General features: G+C 41.1%; 1 protein-coding gene across 1 annotated transcript in view; it reads right to left on the bottom strand.

Moving 5' to 3' along the window:
* Positions 1–21,940, bottom strand: part of PACS1 (phosphofurin acidic cluster sorting protein 1) — a 149,931-nt gene that overhangs the window by 40,179 nt on the left and 87,812 nt on the right. The window lies entirely within an intron of this gene.

The raw sequence follows: 21,940 nt of genomic DNA on the forward strand, positions 1-21,940 counted from the left end.
ATGAAGTTTAACAACTTCCTAACAGGGCCTCTAGGGAAAACCAGGTAAACAAGAATATGTGTTGAAGAGATTCATGAAAAAAAGGGGGGAACAAATTGAGATCAACAGAACTCAATTCACCCTTGCCTCAATAAGATCTGATAACTTCTGAAGGGAGCAAATAAATCTCTTTCTTTCCTTCTGCTTTGAGTCACAATCAAAATCAACTAAAAGAAAGTCCATCAGGTCTTTTCATACATATTACTTCATCCAGACTTCAAAAACATGACTCCATCTGTGAGTGTGTGTGAAGGGGGTGGGGTGGGTGGGTGGGGACGGTTCATTGCTGTACCCATAGAAGAGGAAACAGATTCTAAACAGTCATGACTCAGCTAAATGCCCACAGCCAGTAAGTGACAGAGCTGTATTCTAAACTCCAGTCTCCTCGTGGTAAGCAATAATATCCCCTAATCCTCAGAACCTGGAAACCTTTTTCATGGCAAAAGGGACTCCGAAGATGGTGTTAAGGATGCTGAGGTGGGGAGGTGATCCTCAATTGTCTGGATGGGTCATTAGTCTTACAAGTCTTTCTAAGGGGGAGGCAGGAAGGCCGAAGTCAAAGAACGAGATGTGACCCCAGAAGCAGAAGTCAGAGTGATGTGTGTTTGGCTCTGAAGATGGAAGCACCCCTGGGGTCGGGGCCATGGAATGTAGGTGGCCTCTAGATGCTGGAAAAGCAAGAAAACCGATGCTCCCTGGAGCCTCCAGAAGAAATGCAGCCATGCCACCACCTTGAATTTGGCCCGGTGAAACCCATTTTGGACTTTTGATCTCCAGAATCATGAAAATAAATGCGGGTTTTGTTCTAAGACACTATGTCCGCGGTCATTTGTTACAGCAGCTGTTGGTGCTAATACACTCGTCCCTGAGCCCTCCCTGACACGGCCTGCTCCGTCACCGGCTGGAGCTCCTGCAGTTGTGCTCCTGAAACACACTCAGGTTTGTTAAGCAGGAATCTCTGCAGGTTCACGCTTGCCGTCCGCCCCCTGCCCCATCAAAGACGACCCACAGCATCATTTGTTTCTCCTTCCGCTTTAGACTAGAAATATGCCGGTCCAAAGGAACTCTGAGTCTGCCAACACCCAAGGGATTATTATACTTCACATAGTTGACGATTAAGAAATGTAACTAACTGCACTGTTTAGCTGATTTCCAAGCCTTGCTGGAAAGGAAAGGGAACACAACAAGGAAAGGGAAGGAAAAGGGAAAGGAAGAAGAAAGGATGAACAAAATAGAAGAGACTGGATATTCCCAATTTTGTTCCTCGTCTAAGGCTGCTAATTACGAATGCTTCTGAGAAGTTATGTTTTTGTTTGTTTCAAAGCAGGGGCTTCCCTGGTGGCTCAGATGGTAAAGAATCCACCTGCCAATGCAGGAGACCCAGGTTCCATCCGTGGGTCAGCGAGATATCCTGGAGAAGGGAATGGCAACCCGCTCCAGTATTCTTGCTTGGAGAATTCCATGGACAGAGGAGCCTAGCAGGCTACAGTCCATGGGGTCGCAAAGTCAGACACGACTGAGTGACTAACACTTTCACTTTCAAAGCACCTAAACACGGATGCGCTGGTGCTAAATGAACTCACTGCAAGAAGAGTCGCAGGGCTAAACTGGGAACGTGTGTGTTTCTGCCTCTGCTTGCCATCCTCACTCTCTCACACGTTCCACACGTGAGTGAGCATCTCCTCAACACCAGGCACTGCAGTGGTGGGAGTTGGGAGGATGTGGTCCACAGCCTCGCAAAGACAGCCTGGCAGGGAAGACAACGACACTCCTTGTCCTCAGCAATTTTATGCCTCGTAAGACTCCGGCCCATCTCTCCTTTCACACAATATATAAAATATTGCAGGTAATATGGTGGGATCCTTTTTAGGAAGGAAAAACACACTACAGACCAATAAATAGTTGGTGAATCAATAAACAAACCTGTATGCCACAGCACCTGATGTTAACATGAAAGCCAAGGATGATTCAGTCCCTTAGGTAACAGAACATTGATTAATAGCAAGACTGGATGTGTTTAGTGTTTGCTCAGAAACCAGACACACCACATATGATTTCCATACTACTGGCAGTGAGTTCAATAGGTCTTTTAGCTGTTTGCTTTTAATGGTATCACTCAAGGGGATGTGGGGACATAAATATATTCCAGTTCTTCAAAGCCTAGGGAAAATGTCTGTAACTCATTAAGCATCTGCACGTGTGCCTGCTCAGTCAGTCGTGTCCAACTCTTTTGTGACCCCATGGACTGTAGCCTGCCAGGCTCCTCTGTCCACAGGATTTCCCCCAGCAAGAGTACTGGAGTGGGTTGCCATTTCCTCCTCCAGATCTTCCCCACTTAGGGAATTACACCCATGTCTCCTCCATCTCCTGCATTGGCAGGCAGATTCTTTACCAGTGAGCCACCTGGAAAACCCCCATTCTCATGTAAGTCTTACAATAATTCTAAGATGTGGGTACTATACCCATCGTACAGACAAGGATGTTGAGAAGGATTAAGAAACTTGCCCAAGGTCACACAAGAACGTGGTTGAGCCAAGACACAAACTTAAGTTTATCTTCGTCCAGAAGTCAATTAAAACCAGTACAAGGCACTTATCTGACAATCAGAAGAAATTATTTTAATTACAAGTAAATACTTTCAACATATAACTTAACAGAAAAACTCTGATTTATAAGACACATTTCTCCTTAAATCCACACTCATACAATACTGACTGAAACAGCCCCAGACAGTTCTGAGGATGACTGAGCCTGGCAAGACATTCTGACTGAAGGTGTCTCAACAAATACAAGACTGAGTCAGAGGCTGATGGTAGGGTTTTCTGTTAACCTACGTTTTATTGGTTGGATACGTCTTATGCAGCAAGTCCTTCCTCGATCATATGCCTGCTTTCATCCATTTCTACAGCAGTAAAGATCTGGCTCCTACTCTGTAAGAAAGGCTTTAGGTGAGAGAGACATGTTTTACATTTTAATAGGCTTCTTCTAGCTGTTCTACTAGGGCAGAATGAAAGGAAGAAAAGGAAGAGGGGAAGAGGTTGAGAGAGAGGAAGCGACGACAGAAGTGCAGACTACAGGTGGCAGATGCCTGGAGCCTGGGAGCAGTGGGAGCCCACAGGGGTTTAGATGAGAACATTAGGAAATATGCACAGAAGATGAAGTCAGAGCAACACTGATGGCATAACCTCTGCTTTTGAGCAGTTCTTGAGAGGATGGGGAGTAAGTATACCCAACAGTTCGCCAACAAATGTAACAGTGCCTACATAATACAAGTGCTAAATGACACAAAAGGAGATCATGAGTAACTGAGCGGCGGTTTCCTAGGGATATGTTATCTAAGCCCAAGTAAATTCTCTCCAGAAACTGCTTTCTTTTAGATCCTATTGGACTAAATCTGCAAGAAGAAAGAACAAAGCTTGACAACTAGGTAGCAAAGGGAACAAAAATATATTAAGAATCTTTAAAAACCTTCTAAATTATTCTAGTTTGTGCTCTGCTGTAAGATAAAACAGAAACAGCCTTAAGTGATATCTACAAATGATCCCCAGTCTGCATTTAACAGCTGTTTCAAACTTATTCCCAAGCAAACTAGAACTGGACGGGCTCAGCAGGAGAGAAACAGTCTCATACTCCATCTCAGCCCCCATCTCCTTCCTGACAGGCTATCAGCGAACAGTGCAGTGGCCATATTTTGGACAGAAAAAGGGAGAAGAAAGGAGAAATAAAGATCTGGATGAAACATAACACTGAAAAGCCTGTCTCTAAATCAAACGGACGGTCCTTGTGGGACCAGAGCAGATAAATGCTGGACCAGACGCCAAGTGGCCTGGATTACTCTTGTGTCCCAAGAAATGGCTGTGTCACACGAGCAAGCCTTGCTTCTGCCCCCTGCAGATCTTTAATCCTAGATGAGAAGAGCAAGCTCTGCCTATCCCCTCCAACCTGCATTTATCAGGATAAAGAGCACACCGGTAGAAAAAAATTACGGGAAAGCTTTTCCTCTGTGGGACTAACTTTCCATTTCTAAAACTGTCTCCATGTTAACATGGCACCTGCGGAAGTCTGCGTGAGCCTCAATAACCAGAACACAAAAGGCAAATTTCTGAGGAGTGTTTTCTATGGCTTTTGAGGTTACTTGACTATGTGGATACTGAACTCATTATTTTACATGAAATAGCATAATTTTGACTGCGAAACTAAGGTACCGCAACTAGAGAAAAGTCTGTGCACAGCAATGAAGGCGTTATTATTTTAAAATGAGTAACCTTAGGGCTTTCCAGGTGGTCGAGTGGTTAAGAATCTGCCTGCTAATGCAGGGACACGGTTCGATCCTTGCTTCAGGAACTAAGATCTCACACGCCTTGGGGCAACTAAGCCCGGGCACCACAGCTACTGAGTCTGTGCTCTAGAACCCACGAGCTGCAGCTACTGAAGCCCATGTGCCCTAGAGCCCGTGCCCTGCAACACGAGAAGCCATGGCGGGGAGAAGCTCGCGCGCCCCAACCAGAGAGCAGCCCCCACTCACCGCAACTAAAGAAAAGCCTGGGCACAGCAATGAAGACCCAGCACGGCCAAAATAAACACATACCCCAACAAATCTTTAAAAAACAATTAAAGATAAAATGAGCAACCCTAAAGCAGGTTTTTAAAGAGTAAAGCAACTGAATCATCACCCTGAAAGGCACAGTGTGGAAGAGATGGGCTGAAGGAGATATTGAGGAGAGGAGATTTTACCATGAACGGATGAGAGAAGAAAAGATTTCCCGTCTCTGTCTGTCTCACAAGAAATCACATGGCACGAAACACTGTTCAAATGGAGAAACACCAGAGGATGAGGAAAACTTAGACCCAAACAAGAAACAGAATCCAGGAAGGTGCTCCAGGCTATCGGATGTGACTCTGGGGAGCAGAGGACCGTAGGGTTATGAGTAGACCCCTAATTTTCAGCTACTCAGCATATCTTTAGTGTATCAATGCCAATCACTTGCACAAGCCAACAAGATTTACATTGTTTTCCCCTCTTTCTACAAAGTCCTTGATGGGACTCTTTGGATGGGAAAACAGGCCTCGGATGCAGGGTGAGGTGGGGAGGAGGGGCTTTTCTATTAAAGTCAGACTTGAGAATTCTCAGGTCTAGGACTTCCCCAGTGGTCCAGGTGCTAAGACTCCGTGCTCCCAATACAGGGTACCCAGGGTTCGATCCCTGGTCAGGGAACTGGATCATGCATGCCACAACTAAAAGCCCCCACGTGCCACAATTAAGATCCAATATCCGCAACTAAAACTTGGTGCAGCCAAATAAATATATAAATACTTTTTGAAAAAGATCAATTGTCCCTCAAAAAAAAAAAAAATTCTCAAGTCTGCAGCTCCTTAGTAATATAGAAGAGACGTCTATAAACCAGAATTGCTGTGTGGACTAACAAATGCGGAAAGCACCTAGCACAGAGCCTGGCACATCAGAAGCGCTCAAAAAGGGTGCGTGCCGTCAGCATCGGACAACACCCAGTCACTTATATTACAGCCCCTCACTGTGACAGCCCCTCAATCCACGTTGTTTCAGTGAGAGAGGCAGAGGGCATGTGTGGGAAGAACAAAAACAAACAAAACCCTCCAGGGTGCAGCCAAAAATAACAGGGGCAAGAACCAATAAAATACACGAAAACAAAAATACACCTTCCATGGAAGGCTCCCAAAGAAGCATGGCTGAGTATTAGGGACTTATTAATACATGTTATCACATTAGTAAGCTCAAAAGAAAAAATACAATTATTTTATTAGATGCTAAAAAGGGATTTGGCAAAATTTAACACGGATTCCTAATTTTTAAAAGACCCTTGGAAAAAGAACAATAGAAAAACACTTCCTAAAAAGACACTTCCTTAACATAAACTGTAAATATATATACTTTTCATACAGTTAGCATCAGGACTGAAGTTGAGACCAGAGCCAGGAACAATATATGGGCCTATCTCTGCTGTTTATATAAAACTGGCCTGAAAAGTTGGGTGAAGTAATCAGAAAAAAATGATATAAAAAGCTGAAAGGAGGAGACAAAGCTATCCCATTTGCAGATGTGTGACTGTGTTCTAGAACTCAAGAGAATGAACCAAAAAGCTAGTGGAGTCATTAAGAAAATATTAAAATAAATACACGAAAATCAAAAGTTTCCTTAATGCAAACACTAACCAATAGTTAAGTATAATTGGAAAGTAAGTAGAGATGCCTGCTGCATTCAAGTAGGAAATGGCTTCCCAATTAACTTCAAAGTGCTTCAGAAAAAAAATGGGACTGAATTTTAATAATTGCTTAATGCAGGAAATTAATATATATGGAGCTGCACTAAACTCTTCTACTTTTCTGTAGGTTTTAAAATTTTCTTCTAGGGAAAAAAGAATAAAGAAGAGGGTGTCACCCAACAGGATATTAATATGTATTCTAAAGCTGAGGTAATGAAAATACCTTGTTGTTGGGAAAAGAATAAACAAAGAGATCAGTGGAAGGGAACAGAGTCCAAAATCAGGCTGAGTACAGGGAACCGCCCCTTGTGGCCCAGTGGCTATGAACCCGCCTTACAATGCAGGCGACACAGGTTCAATTTCCGGTTGGGGATCTTCATTTCACAGGCTGTGCAGCAACTAAGCCTGAGCACTGCAACTACTCAGCCTGTACACTCCAACTAAGATCAAATAAATAAGTAAATAGATAAATAAACACTAAAACAATTAGGCCAAGTATAAATAAGAATTTACTGTATGTAAGAAATAGATAAATTAATAAACAGCATTAGAAAACTGGCTAGCTATTTGAACAAAAACAATGATGAATCTCCATCTCATTCCTTATTCAAAGTAAATTTCAGATGGATTAAAGATTTAAATAGAAAAAAGAAAGCCATAAAAGTATCAAAAGAAAATACGGACAATTTAAAAAAATAATCTTCTGGTGGGGAAGGGCTTTCTAAGCATCTCACCAAATCAGAACCCACAGAGGAACTGACTGCCACATACAAAATCAAAAACTTCCATAAAGTAAATAATAAAACAGAAATTTAGAAGTATCCAAAGAGATTTAAAGATTTTAACAACTAAAATGAAAAGTATTTATGATATGATAAAATGTCAAAAGTTTAATATGCAAAGAATTATTACAAATCAATAGAAAAAAATTTCAAAGTAAAAATTGGCAGAGAACATTAATAGGCAATTCAAAGAAGAAGGAGTGGTGAAAAAAACATAAACAGGTTATTTAATTTTACTATTAATCAGACAAATAAAAATACCAACCATACTGAAAGAATGAGAAAAAGTGACAAGACCCAGGGTTGGGAAATACAGGGAAAAGGCACTCTAACGTACTGAGTGAAAACCACTAGTGATTTTCACTTTTAGAGAGCAATTTCACAATAAGCATTACATTTTTAATATGTATACATTTCAGAAGAACTGTACAAAAAAGATCTTCATGACCCAGATACCACAATGGTGTGATCACTCACCTAGAGCCAGACATCCTGGAATGTGAAGTCAAGTGGGCCGTAGGAAGCATCACTACAAACAAAGCTAGTGGAGGTGATGGAATTCCAGTTGAGCGCTTTTAAATCCTAAAAGATGATGCCGTGAAAGTGTTGCACTCAATATGCCAGCAAATTTGGAAAACTCAGCAGTGACCACAGGACTGGAAAAGGTCAGTTTTCATTCTAATCCCAAAGAAAGGCAATGCCAAAGAATGCTCAAACTACCGCACAATCGCACTCATCTCACATGCTTGTAAAGTAATGCTCAAAATTCTCCAAGCCAGGCTTCAACAGTACATGAACCATGAACTTCCAGATGTTCAAGCTGGATTTAGAAAAGGCTGAAGAACCAGAGATCAAATTGCCAACATCTGATGGATCATTGAAAAAGCAAGAGAGTTCCAGAAAAGCATCTACTTCTGCTTTATTGACTATACCAAAGCCTTTGACTGTGTGGATCACAACAAACTGTGGAAAATTCTGAAAGAGATGGGAATACCAGACCACCTGATCTGCCTCCTGAGAAATCTGTATGTAGGTCAGGAAGCAACAGTTAGAACTGGACATGGAACAACAGACTGGTTCCAAATCAGGAAAGGAGTATGTCAAGGCTGTACATTGTCACCCTGCTTATTTAACTTATATGCAGAATACATCATGAGAAATGCTGGGTTGGATGAAGCACAAGCTGGAATCAAGATTGCTGGGAGAAATATCAATAACCTCAGATATGTAGATGACACCACCCTTATGGCAGAAAGCAAAGAACTAAAGAGCCTCTTGATGAAGGTAAAAAAGGAGAGTGAAAAAGTTGGCTTAAAACTGAACATTCAGAAAACTAAGATCATGGCATCTGGTCCCATCACTTCATGGCAAATAGATGGGGAAACAGTGGAAACAGTGACACATTTTATTCTCTTGGGCTCCAAAATCACTGCAGATGGTGACTGCAGCCATGATATTAAAAGAGGCTTGCTCCTTGGAAGAAAAGCTATAAGCAACCTAGACAGGATATTAAAAAGCAGAGACATTATTTTGCCAACAAAGGTCAGTTGAGTCAAAGCTACAGTTTCTCCAGTAGTCATGTATGGATGTGAGGGTTGGACTATAATGAAAGCTGAGCACCGAAGAATTGATGTTTTTGAACTGTGGTGTTGGAGAAGACTCTTGAGAGTCCCTTGGACTGCAAGGAGATCAAACCAGTCCATTCTAAAGGAAATCAGACCTGAACATGCTGCATTGGAAGGACTGATGTTAAAGCTGAAACTCCAATATTTTGGTTACCTGATGTGAAGAACTGATTCATAGGAAAAGACCCTGATGTTAGGAAAGATTGAAGGCAGGAGAAGAAGAAGAAGGTAGAGAATGAGATGGTTGGATGGGATCACCGACTCGATGGACATGAGTTTGAATAAGCTCTAGGAGTTGGTGATGGACAGGGAAGCCTGGCATGCTGCAGTTCATGGGGTCGCAAGGAGGCAGACACAACTCAGTGACTGAATTGAACTAATACCTTTGGAAAGTAAAATCCAACTTTTAGAAATTTATGTAAGAAGACAGAGCAGTGCATATAGGGAACTGATTAATAAATATTTATATAAGAAGCAATCTATAGTTTCTAGAAGGAATGATGTAGATCTATACATATTAAATTGAGAAAATATAATAATTATAGTAATTTCCATTTTTGTTAACATTCCTAACATTCAGTTTTCATACAAACGGAAAACCATTTCAACAAATTTTTACCGCGGTCAGTGCTGGGAAGTGGAATTCCACCTTATTCTTACTGTTTTCAAATTTTTGGTACTGTTTACATTAAAAACATTTATTTTTCTTACCAAAAAATATATTCCCATTTTGAGATTTTTTAATAGTGATAATTATTAAACGTAGGTGATAGGCACCTATGTAGGAGATCACCATTTTATTTTTTCTAGTTTTGAAAATTCTTAAGTTAAAAAATAAACAATTTGTTGTAAAAGAAACAGGCTGAGTAGAAATCAGAAGGCTACACAACAGGTGCATGAAGAGATGCTCCACATCATTAATCGTCAGAGAAACACAACATGGAGAGACTGGGAGTGTGATATGCTACATATGCTACGTATGCCACGTATGCCACGTATGCCACGTATGCCACGTATGCCACGTATGCCACGTATGCCACGTATGCCACGTATGCTACGTATGCTACGTATGCTACGTATGCTACGTATGCTACATATGCTACATGAAATAAGCCAAAGACAAATGTATGTGATTCATTTAGATGTGGAATTGAAAATATACCACGAACTAGTGAATATAACAGAAAAAGCAGCAGACTCATAGATATAGAGAACAAATGAGTGGTTACCAGTAGGAGTAGGCAATATAGGGGTAGGGGATTAAGAGGTACAAGCAAATATAAAATAAGCTACAAGCACAACTTGTAGCTTATTTGTTGCACAAATATTGTGCAACAACTATAAATGGAGCATAACTTTAAAAACTGTGAATCACCATGCTGTATGCTTGTACATCAACTGTACTTCAATAAAAAAATCAGAGGGCTACAGTCACTAAAGGGCACTTAGTTTAAAAGTATGGTTTAAATGAGGGAAAAAAAGGTCCATCAAACTATTAATAATCCTAAGCCCACTCATATAACTGAAACAAAGGGTAAAAATTAGACAAAATAAGTTAGAATCCCAGAATATTGGAGCTGAATGCACTATGTCCATTTTACAGGCTCTAAGAGATGAGATATGAAAAACAGAAAGCTCTTTTAAGCCAAACACATTCCCTTCAATTAGAATGAGTATAGACGCTAAAAGCTGAATATTATACCAAACCAAAGCAGCCTCATGTTCTCCTCTGCCAAAGTGCTACTTAACAGCTCCTTAAAGAAATCAAGGAGAAGCTTAAACAATATTGAAATGTCAAATATCTCCTCACATGTTAAAATCACTGTTCAACTTTAAAAAAATGTAATGAAAATGGTCAATTTGACTCTGTATTGAGTGTTTTAACAAAAAACATTTTATCTCACTTTACAAGGTAGAATGAAATATGATATACAGCTGAAAAATACAAGATAGGCACTCAACAGGAAGGCAACCCACTCCAGTATTTTTGCCTGGAGAATTCCATGGACAGAGCACCCTGGTAGCCTACAGTCTGTGGCGTCGCAGAGTCAGACATGACTGAGTGACTAACACTTTTCACTTAACAGGAAAAGAAAGCAGATAACTGATAAACACATAAAAAGAGGCCAAACCAATCAGTAATGAGGAAAATGCAAATCAAACCACAGTGAGATACTATTTCAGTCACCGGAGTAGCAAAAATTATAAATCTGACAATTATCAAGTGCTGTGATTAGAGTGATCAGAACAATTAAACATTGCTGGTGGGAGGGCAACTTGTTCCATCTACTTTGGCAGAGTTGGCTTCACAAAGCAAAGCTGGAGAATGCACGTTCCCTGTGGTAGAGTCTACAAACAGACCCTAGATCAGTAGTTCTCTAAGTATGGTCTGGAACTCAGGAGATCCTTTCGGGAGGTATGTGAGGTCAAACTATTTTCAAAATAGTTCTAAGATGCTGTTTCCAATTTCACTCTCATTCTCACCTAACTATGGAAGTGTCTTCACTGGTGTGTGATACTGTAACAAATCTGAATGCAGAAGCAGATGCAAGAAATCAGTTTTCATAAAGTCAGTAAAGAGTTGTGATAAAAACGTAAAACAATGCCATATTTTTCATTAATCTGTTTTGTTTCAGAAAATTTTTAATTTTTACTTTACTATTTTATTGTAAAATTATTGTTACTTTAATAAATTGATAAATAAACATTTCTATTTTAATTTGTAGTAAATATTACTAGCTATAATCCACCAGAAGACATGCCTTTAGCATGAATATTTCTACCCCCGTAAAAAAAATCCAAACAAACAAAAATCAAATAAAAAATTGGTTACCACCACAAATATCTATCAACATACATGCACACACACTAACACAATGGAATACTACACACATATCAATGGAAATGAATGAATTACAGATATACACAACAGTAAGAAAAGAGAACACAACTAATATGATTCCATGTACATAAAGCTCAGAACACACAACTCTAAACAATACACTGTTACGGGAGACAAATACTCGAGTGAATGACAGGAAGAATTCTGTACTGAGGGTAGTGGTTACCTCGGATGGGGACGGAAAAGGATGAGACAAACGAAGAACACACACGGAACTCCAAATGATTAGATTCTTTTTCTTAAATCGGGTAGGAGGTTTTCGGGTGTTTGTTGTAAAATGACTTATATAGTATATCTTTTCTAAATATTCTTATATATCTCTGATAATGAGTGATGTTGAGCATCTTTTCATGTGTTTGTTAGCCATCTGTATGGATGAAACTGGAACCTATTATACAGAGTGAAGTAAGCCAGAAAGAAAAACACCAATACAGTATAGTAACGCATATATATGGAATTTAGAAAGATGGTAACAATAACCCTGTGTACGAGACAGCAAAAGAGACACTGATGTATAGATCAGTCTTATGGACTCTGTGGGAGAGGGAGGGGGAGGGAGATTTGGGAGAATGGCATTGAAACATGTATAATATCATGTATGAAACGAGTCGCCAGTCCAGGTTCATTGCACCATACTGGATGCTTGGGGCTGGTGCACTGGGACGACCCAGAGGGAGGGTATGGGGAGGGAGGAGGGAGGAGGGTTCAGGATGGGGAACACAGGTATACCTGTGGCGGATTCATTTCGATATTTGGCAAAACTAATACAATATTGTAAAGTTTAAAAATAAAATAAATATTAAAATAAATAAATAAATAAAAATATTCTTATATATCTATACTTAATATTCAGTAGAATACTCAATATTTAATAAGAATAACTAGAGATCACTCTGGTTCAAGACCCGGGAGAAGATGAAGCAGATCTAAATGCTAAAAATGGGGCCAAGATGTCTGGGTGCATTCACTCACTAAATTTTTCTTAAGCATCCAGCACGCACTACTATTTTTAAGAGATTTTTCAAGTGAAACAAAATACACAAAATTTGCCTCCCTTAAGCAGCTCACAGGAAGAGAAATTGGACTTCCACTTCACAGAAAAATGGAGAAACTGTAGCGGATCAGCACTCCTGCCAAGAACAATGGGAAAAGCTGGCTGGAACACAGGAATGGTCTGTTTTAAAGTAGTAGAGAGTATCCAGAGAGACCACAAGAAGAGAATCTTGAGAAGGGAGTTGACTTTTGCAGTAAATTACAGATTCTGAATATGGGCAGGAGGCAGAAAATCTGGGCTTTGTGTCAGACACCAGCAAAATGGAGGCTTCAAATCTTCAAAACTGCCAGGTTTCCTCCAAGGACGTTTGCTGAATACTGAGAGTGCGTGAGGCAGTAAAGAGCTAAGCAGAAATCTCCTGAAAAGCAGTTTTGTTACATAAAGAATGCGAGCTCTACAGGGAAAAGGGTTCTGAGAACACTTAAGGGTTTCTGGAAAACCCTGGAGGGCTGGGGAGAACCAGAAGTTAGTAAATCTGAGCCTCGGCAGAGTTGCAAATTCAACTTCCATCTAGTACAGTTGCTGATTGGATTAAGGTCATCAGCCCAGCAGAGGGAAAAGGGATCCCATCTGGAGAAGAGTATCATCACCTGGAGCTCCTACAATTACTTTTGTATGCAAAGCCTGACATTACTTAGATGTGGTGAAAGACAGGGCCACACCCCTGAAAACTAACAGGGGGGAAAAAACAGACTGACAGAGACCCAGAGATGATCCAGATGTTAAGTGGCAGCTGAAAAACACCTAAAAATAACAATAATTAATCTGGCTTTAAAAAAACAGACAGGAGAAAGGTAGGCAAAGAGAGACGAAAAGATGGAGAATTTTACCGTAGGACTGAAGACCTATACATAAGCACCTACACAGAGACAACTTGTAAGTTACATATCTCCTCCAATCATGAGACTTGTATATTGAACAGCTTGTGAAAGTCAGTCGTGTCCAACTCTGTGACTCCATGGACTGTACATTCAACTGCTTACCGGCTGGCAGTTCTCCTTTGAAGTATCAATAGCATCTCAAACTCAACATGTTCAAAAACCAAACTCTGCTCAGTAAACGTCCACCTTTCCACTATTCACAGTCCATTCTATAAAGCAAACAAGAAATCCAGGAGTGACCTACATTAGCTCCCCTGCTGTCACAACCCAACCATTACCAAGTGCTGTCAACAATGCCTCCAAAGGGTTCTCAAATCCATTTCTTCCCACTGTCACCAGCGCCAACCAAGTCTAAGACACCATAACCTACTTCTGCAACAGCCTCCTAACCAACCTACCGACACTCTCGCTTCCCTTCAACTTCTTTACCTGTGGTTACAGAGATCTTTTGATTATATCTGGTGTCCTTCAGCTTCAATTAATACGTCTCCCAACCAGGCCAGTGGCACTAGTGGTTAAGAACCTGCCTGCCAGTGGAGGAGACGCAGGAGACTTGGTTTTGATCCCTGGGTTGGAAAGATTCCCCTGGAGAAGGGAATGGCTACCTACTCCAGTATTCTTGCCTAGAAAATCCCATGGACAAAGGAGCCTGGCGAAATACAGTCCTTGAGGAAGCACAGAGTCAGACATGACTAAGCAACTGAGCATAACCAGGTTCAGTGAGGACACTGCCAATGCTATTTGAGCTCACCATAGCAATCCAGGCACCTAACAGTGTCTAGCACGTAGCACTGGACATACTGTTGAATGAGTGAACATACTTTCTAGAGTTCTGCCCTTGAAAACTGAGTGGGAATTTCTATCCAGACTACTTGATTATTCACAGACCCAATTCACCAAGCAGTGTCAATTCCAGGCAAGCAAAAAATAAAAAAGGATAAGTAAAGTCTCTTAGTTGCTGACTTTAGAATAAAGAATACAATAACTGGTTTTAGATTAAACCAGCTCTAGATTGCTGTGCTTAGTTGCTCAGTGTGTCTGACTCTGCAACCCCAAGGATGGTAGCCTGCCAGGCTCCTCTGTCCATGGGGATTCTCCAAACAAGAATACTGGAGAGGGTTGCCATGCCCTCCTCCAGGGGTTCTTCCCAATCCAGGGATCGAACCCCAGTCTCCCACATTGCAGGAGTATTCTTTACCATCTGAGCCACCAGGGAAGCCCATGAATACTGGAGTGGATAACCCATCCCTTCTCCAGGGGATATTCCCGACCCAGGATCAAACCAGGGTCTCCTGCATTGCAGGTAGATTCTTTACTAGCTGAGCTACCAGGGAAGCCCAGTTCTAGATTAAAGCTGCCAGAATCAGACAGAGAAGTATCTTTGTGCGGACCATGTTTCCAATTCTCTTAGGTATATATGATCACTGGAACTGCTGGGTCATATGGTAAACTTATGTTCAGCTTCTTAAGAAACTGCCAAAGTATTTCCCCAAGTGGTTGTGCCATTATGCATTCCCACCAGCAATGTCTGAGACTCCTTTTTCTCAACAACCTCACAAACATTCATTACTGTCTACCTTTTTGATTATGGCCATTTTTGAGAGTGTGAAGTGGTATCTCATTGTGGTTTTAATTTGCATTTCCTTAATGACTAATTTATGTTTCCCCAATGACTAATTTGCTTATAATGATGAGTATCTTTTCATGTACTTATTTACCATATCTTCAGTGAAATGTCTATTCAGATATTTTGCCCACTTAAAAATTGGATTGTCTGTCTTATTATTAAGTTTGGCAGGAGAAACATCAACAACCACAGATATGCAGATGATACCACTCTAATGGCAGAAAGTGAAGAGGAAGTAAAGAACCTCTTGATGAAGGTGAAGGAGGAAAGTGAAAAAGCCGGCTTAAAACTAAATATTAAAAAACTAAGATCATGGCATCCAGCCCCATCATTTCAAGGCAAATAGAAGGAAAAACGGTGGAAGCAGTGACAAATTTCCTCTTCTTGAGCTCTAAAATCACTGCAGGAAAGCCTGGAAACCCACTCCAGTATTCTTGCCTGGAAAATGTCACGGACAGAGGAGCCTAGGGGGCTACAGTCCGTGGGGTCGCAAACAGTCAGACACAGCTGAGCAACCGAGCATAGACAGTGTGTTGAAAAGCAAAGACATCGCTTTGCCAACAAAGGTCCGTCTAGTCAAGGCTATGGTCTTTCCAGTGGTCACACACAGTTGTGAGAGCTGGACTGTAAAGAAGGCAGAGCACCAAAGAATCGATGCCTTCGAACTGTGATGCTGCAGGAGACTTCTAAGAGTCCTCTGGACTGCAAGGAGATCAAACCAGTCAATCCTAAAAGGAATCAACCCTGAATACTCACTGGAAGGACTGATGCTGAAGCTCCAGTACTTTGGTCATCTGACAAGAACAGCTGACTCGTTGGAAAAAGACCCTGATACTAGGAAAGATTGACGGCTAAAGGAGAAGAGGGCGTCAGAGGATGAGATGGCTGGATGGCATCAGTGATGCAATGGCCATAAACTTGGGCAAACTTCAGCAGATGGTGAGGGACAGGGAGGCCTGGCATGCTGCAGTCTATGGGGTTGCAAAGAGTTGGACCCGACTGGGCAACTGAACAACAAGTTGTAATATATTCTGAATGTAAGTCTTTTCTCTGACAGTGGACTTTTAATCACAATAAAGGAATTCAGAAGAGACTTGAAAATATCTTCCATGTGCTGAAGAGAAAACAACTTTGAATTCAGAACTATATGTACATATAAAATACATTTTAGAATGAGAATTAATTAAAACATTTTCTGATAACAAAACCTGAGTTTACTACCAAAAGACCCTCCTATATGTAATATTACTTTTATCTACCGCTGTGTAACAACACAAATGGCTTTGAATGACACATGTTTATTATCTCAGTTTCTATGTGTTAGAAACTCAGAAGCAGCTGAGCTGGGTGGTCCTAGCTCAAGGTCTCTCAGGAGGCTGCAGTTGGGATGTCGGCCAAGGTTGCAATCTTCCTGACTAGGGTCTGCTTTCTTTCCAGGTGGCTCGTTCACAAGTACTGGCTGGTGGTGACAAGTGGCCTCAGTTCCTCTCCCAGGGCTGACTGACAACCTCAGGACATGGCAGCTGGCTTCCTCACAGAGTGAGCAGGTCCAAGAAAAAGCCAGGCAACGGTGCCATGTATTTTATGACTCAGCCTCAGAAGTCACGTGCCATCATTTCGGTGACCTCCTAATGGTTACACAGGTCAGCCCTGTTCAGTGTGGGAGGGATACTAGGAGTGTGAATCCCTGAGAGGGTGAATCACTGGGCACCTTAGAGGCTGGCTTGAACCTCAGTATACCTTCTTAAGGACATACTAGAAAAACAAGAAAATGGTACTAGAAGATCAAGGTCAAGGATTGAAAAAGAAATGATCAACAAATAAAACAGTAAAAATGTGGATAATTTAAACAGTCTGCTAATATGAGACAAGAATGACTACGTTTAATTTACCCATGGTAAATACAACACGCATGGTAAGAGGGACGGCCTGAAGTCAGAGCATGTTTTTAAGGTCCCTGAATTGTTTCAGAGGAAAGTGGAAACTAACTAACGTTAGACTCCTAAGTATACACTTTCATATTTTCAGAGTAATCACCAAGAAACTGAAAACTGAAAGTCTGAGAGTCCCTAGGACAGCAAGATCAAACCAGTCAATCCTAAAGGAAATTAACCCTAAATATTCGTTGGAAGGACTGATGCTGAAGCTGAAGCTCCAATACTTTGGCCACTTGATGCTGACTCACTGGAAACGACTCTGATGCTGGGAAAGACTGAGGGCAGGAGGAGAAGGGGGTGACAAAGGATGAGATGGTTGGATGGAATCATCAATTCAATGGATATGAGTTTGAGGAAACTCCAGAAGACAGTGAAGGACAGGGAAGCCTGGCGTGCTGTAGGGTCCATGGGGTCACAAAGAGTCAGACATAACTAAGTGAACAACAACAGTAACAAATCTTTCAAATTGGTAGTTTAAATGGATTGTGAGAAAAAAAATGAATCAATTTAACCAGTTCAAAAGGAAACAGGAAATGGGTTTCACAAAGGAAATACAGGAAAAAAGAAATCATAATAGAAATCAGAAATACTCAGAACCAAACACAAACTGAAACATTATATATCAACTTTGTTATTGCTACTAAAGAGGTTCTTAGAGGAAATTTTATCTTATTGTTGCTTTTCAGAGGAAACAATAGTCTCAAGCGGTTATATTAGAAAAGAAATGCCAAAATTAATGAATTAAGCAGCCAGTAAGAGGTAAAAAAAAACAAAAAAACCCCAAAAAACTCAACCCAAATCAACCAACTGAACAAAACACTAGTGAAACAAACCAAAAATATCTAAAAGAAAGAAAATGATAAAGATAAAACAAATTTCATAAAATAGAAAATAAACATATATGACTTAATAGACTAATAAAATTCATAAACCAGAACCATTTTTTAAGGGGACATACTCCAGACAAAGCAGAGATTTGTGAGTATGTGGCAAACCACTTCATGCAAATAAAGCTGAAAACTTAGATGAAAAGGGCAGATTCCTAAAAAATATACCAGAAATGACTAACCAAGCTAGAGAAAAGCTGAATGGCTGTGTAAACACTAAAGACATTGAGCAGTGATTTTAACTCTTCTGAAAAAGAAAACACCAGGTTCAGATAATTCTTAGAGGCAAATTCTGTCAGCTATTCAAGGGAGAGATAATATTCATCTGCACACATTCTTCCAGATGATCAAAAAGAGAGAACACTTTCCAATCCATTTCATAAAATTTACATATCATTAATACCCAAGAAAGAAAAATTATTTGTAAAGCAGTATTAGTTGAGGTAGTACAGAATTAGTGAAGGAACAGAGAGATAGACCAATGTAATGGACCAGAGGCCCAAAAACAATCTCACAATTATACAGAAATTTGACAGAAGAAAAAGACAGCATTTCATTAACTGGGAAAAGAAAACACTATGAAACAAACAAAAAAATCAGATCCACACCTCACACCATGTATAAAAATAATCTCCACGTGGATAAATACTTCAATGTGAAGTGCAAAATTGTAAGAGAAATACGGGAAAGTATCTTTCATACTCTGAAGGACAGATTTCTCAGAAAAGACACCGAAAAACATCGAGAAATTCAATTATAGTAAAATTAGGAATTTCTGTTCATCAGGAGATACCACGGAGGGAAAACACAAATCATGAACTTGGAGAAAATATTTGAGACTCATAATTCTGACAAAAGGTCTAGAATATACAGAACTCCTGTAGTTCACTATGAAAAAGACTGACAAATCAATAGAAACGTGGGCAAAAGACATGAACAGATGTTTCATGTTTCCAGAAGAGGAAACAGTAATGGCTAATAAATACACAGAAATATGCTCACCCTCATTATGAATCAGAAATTAAATCAAAATATCATTTTACACCCACAAAACTGGCAACATTCAATGTGGGTGAAGATGCAGGGCGACAGGAATTCATATGCCGCCAGTGGGAGTTCCATCACTCAGGAGACTATCTGGCATCATCTTATGAAGCCGAACATGAGCGAAAGCCATGATCCAGCACTCTCCCTCCTCCTGCCCTGTGTACCAGGAGACACGCACAGCTGTGTGCATAGCACTCACTGGTTATGCGACCTTGGGCGAGCCACTTCATCTTCCTATGCCCCTGTTTCTTATCTGCAAAACGTGGATTGTAATACCAACTCTTGGGCTAGTTGTCAGGATTCATATATATATATATATATATATATATAGCACTGAGAACAGTGCCTGGCCCATAGTAAGCTCCCTATAAGCTGTCTGGGCTTGGGTGGATGGGTGGTGGTACTGTTTACTGAAATGAAGGAGTTAGGGGAAAGTTTTGGGGTGAATACAAAAGCCAGGACGTTATTAGAGTTTGAGACAGCTTGAATATCCAAGTAGAAACAGTAAGTAGACAGCTGGCTGTGAGTCTTGAGCTCAACGGAAAGCTTAGACTAGAGATATGGATTTAGGAGTCATGGCATAAAGAAGACATACAAAGCAATAGGAACGGGTGAGATCTTTGGGAGGAAAATTCAAATAAGAAAGAAGGCCAGGGGACTTCCCTGGCGATCCAGTGCCTAAGAGCCACTGGTTCAGTGGTTCAGCACTCACTGCAGCGGGCTTGAATCTCTGTCGGGGAGCTAGGATCCCGCATGCCCCGTAGCATAGCAAATAAACAAATGAAAAGAACGAATGCAAGCTCTATATGAGATTAAAAGAAAAGAAAAAAGAAGGCCAAGGATGGAATCCTGGGCATTCTGATGCATCAAAGTCTGGCTGAGAAGGAAGGTCCAGTAAAGCCGACGGACGGACGGAGAAGCTGCCAGTGAGGGAGGAAAAGGACGTGCCGGCATGAGCCTAGGGAAGAAAGCGCTTAAGAAACTGTCCAACGCCAAGAAGCAGAGTAAGCCGAGGAGAGAAAACCGATCGCTGGATTTAGCAAAACGGAGAATCCTGGTGATCCCAACAGACATATCAGTGGAGTAGTAAAAACAAAAGCTTGACGTACCCTTTCTCATGAGAAATATAAGCAGTTGTAGATGGAGGGGAGGACAGAGGAGAAAGTTTTGAGCTGGAGAAAGAGCACCATGGTACTTGGTCCGCTTCCTGACCAGCGTGTGTCTTTAACAATGCACATTTTCTAGCACTCAGCTGCTTGTGAAAAGTGTTGGGGCCGAGTGGCCTCACCTGAGGGTCCCTGTGGGTCTCAGAGTTTCCCTGGGGACAGAGAAAATAAGTTTCATCTGAGAATGTGGGGAAGCGACGTGACTGGAGACTTGAAAAGGAATAAACCAACTGAATAGAAAAGATGCATTTTACAGTAGCTCTGGTGATGCTCTAGAATTTATATATGAGGAAAATGATATAGCACACGAGTACCCAGAAAGTTTCAATTTCTGTCCTTCATATCATTATCCCAGGGTCACCGGACTATTTTTGAAATCACAGATCTGAATCTCCTCTGCAGTGAGACTTGACTGATAAAGGGAATAACACATGAGAAAGAAACCTTAAACTCTGTACAGTTCAAAGGAAGCACAATAACAGCAGGAGGCTGAAACCAGAGATAGATGCTCTTGTCCCCAATTGTGGAGGCATCACAGCCACTGGGATGCTGCAGCTTCCCATGATCTGAAGAGCCAGGAAGGGGACACCCAGCTGCTTTCCCGACTCCTTTCCTTTCTCATTCGCCTTCTCTTTCCTGTACTCCCCCCCAACCCCGACATCCAGCCTGACAGATTCTTAGTGTTTAAACAAACAAAAAACTGTGTAATCTGGATTCAAGATGGCTTTCTCTACAAAGACAACATTTTAAATAGTAGATCATGTTAGGGGCTGAAACAACTCACCATTTTACCTTCAAATACATGTATGTTGAATACTGTAGACCCAGCTGGCTTCTTTTTTTCCAGAGACAATTCCATTTTTCTTTACTGTCTCTGTCTATCCCACCCCAAGGCAGGATCCACTTTTGGCTCCAGAAACAAACAGCTGCTCTTAAGAGGTAAGGTCTGAGGATAATCCTTGGGCATTCTTGACAAAGGGCTCACAGAGGAGAATCACCACGATCTAAAGGTTTGAAATCACAGGGCTTCAAATAAGAATACTCCCCGTGTTAGAGCTTTCTATTCACAGAACTTCCACCTTGAAAAGAAAAATGCTGGGATCCAAATGAGCATCTTTCCACTGTTTCCATGCTTCTACTGTGGGACCACAATACCTGAAGCACACACTTTAGACCTAAGATCAGAATTTAGCTTTACCTCAGAAATGTTATAAAATCCAATTAGCTTGGTCTCATAGTAATAGAGCCCAACACACTGGAGTGTGAAGTCAAGTGGGCCTTAGGAAGCATTACTACAAACAGAGAATTCCAGCTGAAAGTGTGTTAGTCATTCATGTCCAATTCTTCACGACACCATGGACTATAAACTACCAGGTTCCTCTGTCCATAGAGTTCTCTGGGCAAGAGTACTGGAGTGGGTAGCCACTCCCTTCTCCAGGGGATCTTTCGGACCCAGGGATAGAACTCGGGTCTCCTGCATTGCAGGAAGATTTTTTACCATCTGAGCCACCTCCTAAAAGATGATGCTGTTAAAGCGCTGCACTCAATATGGAAATTTGGAAAATTTGGGAAACTCAGCAGTGGTCACAGGACTGGAAAAGGTTGGTTTTCACTCCAATGCCAAAGAAGGGCAATGCCAAAGAATGTTCAAACTACTGTACGTACAATTGTGATCTTTTCACATCCTAGCAAGGTTATGCTCAAAAACCTGCAAGCCAGGCTTCAGCAGTATGTGAATCAAGAACTTCCAGATG

The sequence above is a fragment of the Bos mutus genome, chromosome 22 (genome assembly GCF_027580195.1).
Source record: "Bos mutus isolate GX-2022 chromosome 22, NWIPB_WYAK_1.1, whole genome shotgun sequence".
NCBI classification, from domain to species: Eukaryota; Metazoa; Chordata; class Mammalia; order Artiodactyla; family Bovidae; genus Bos; species Bos mutus.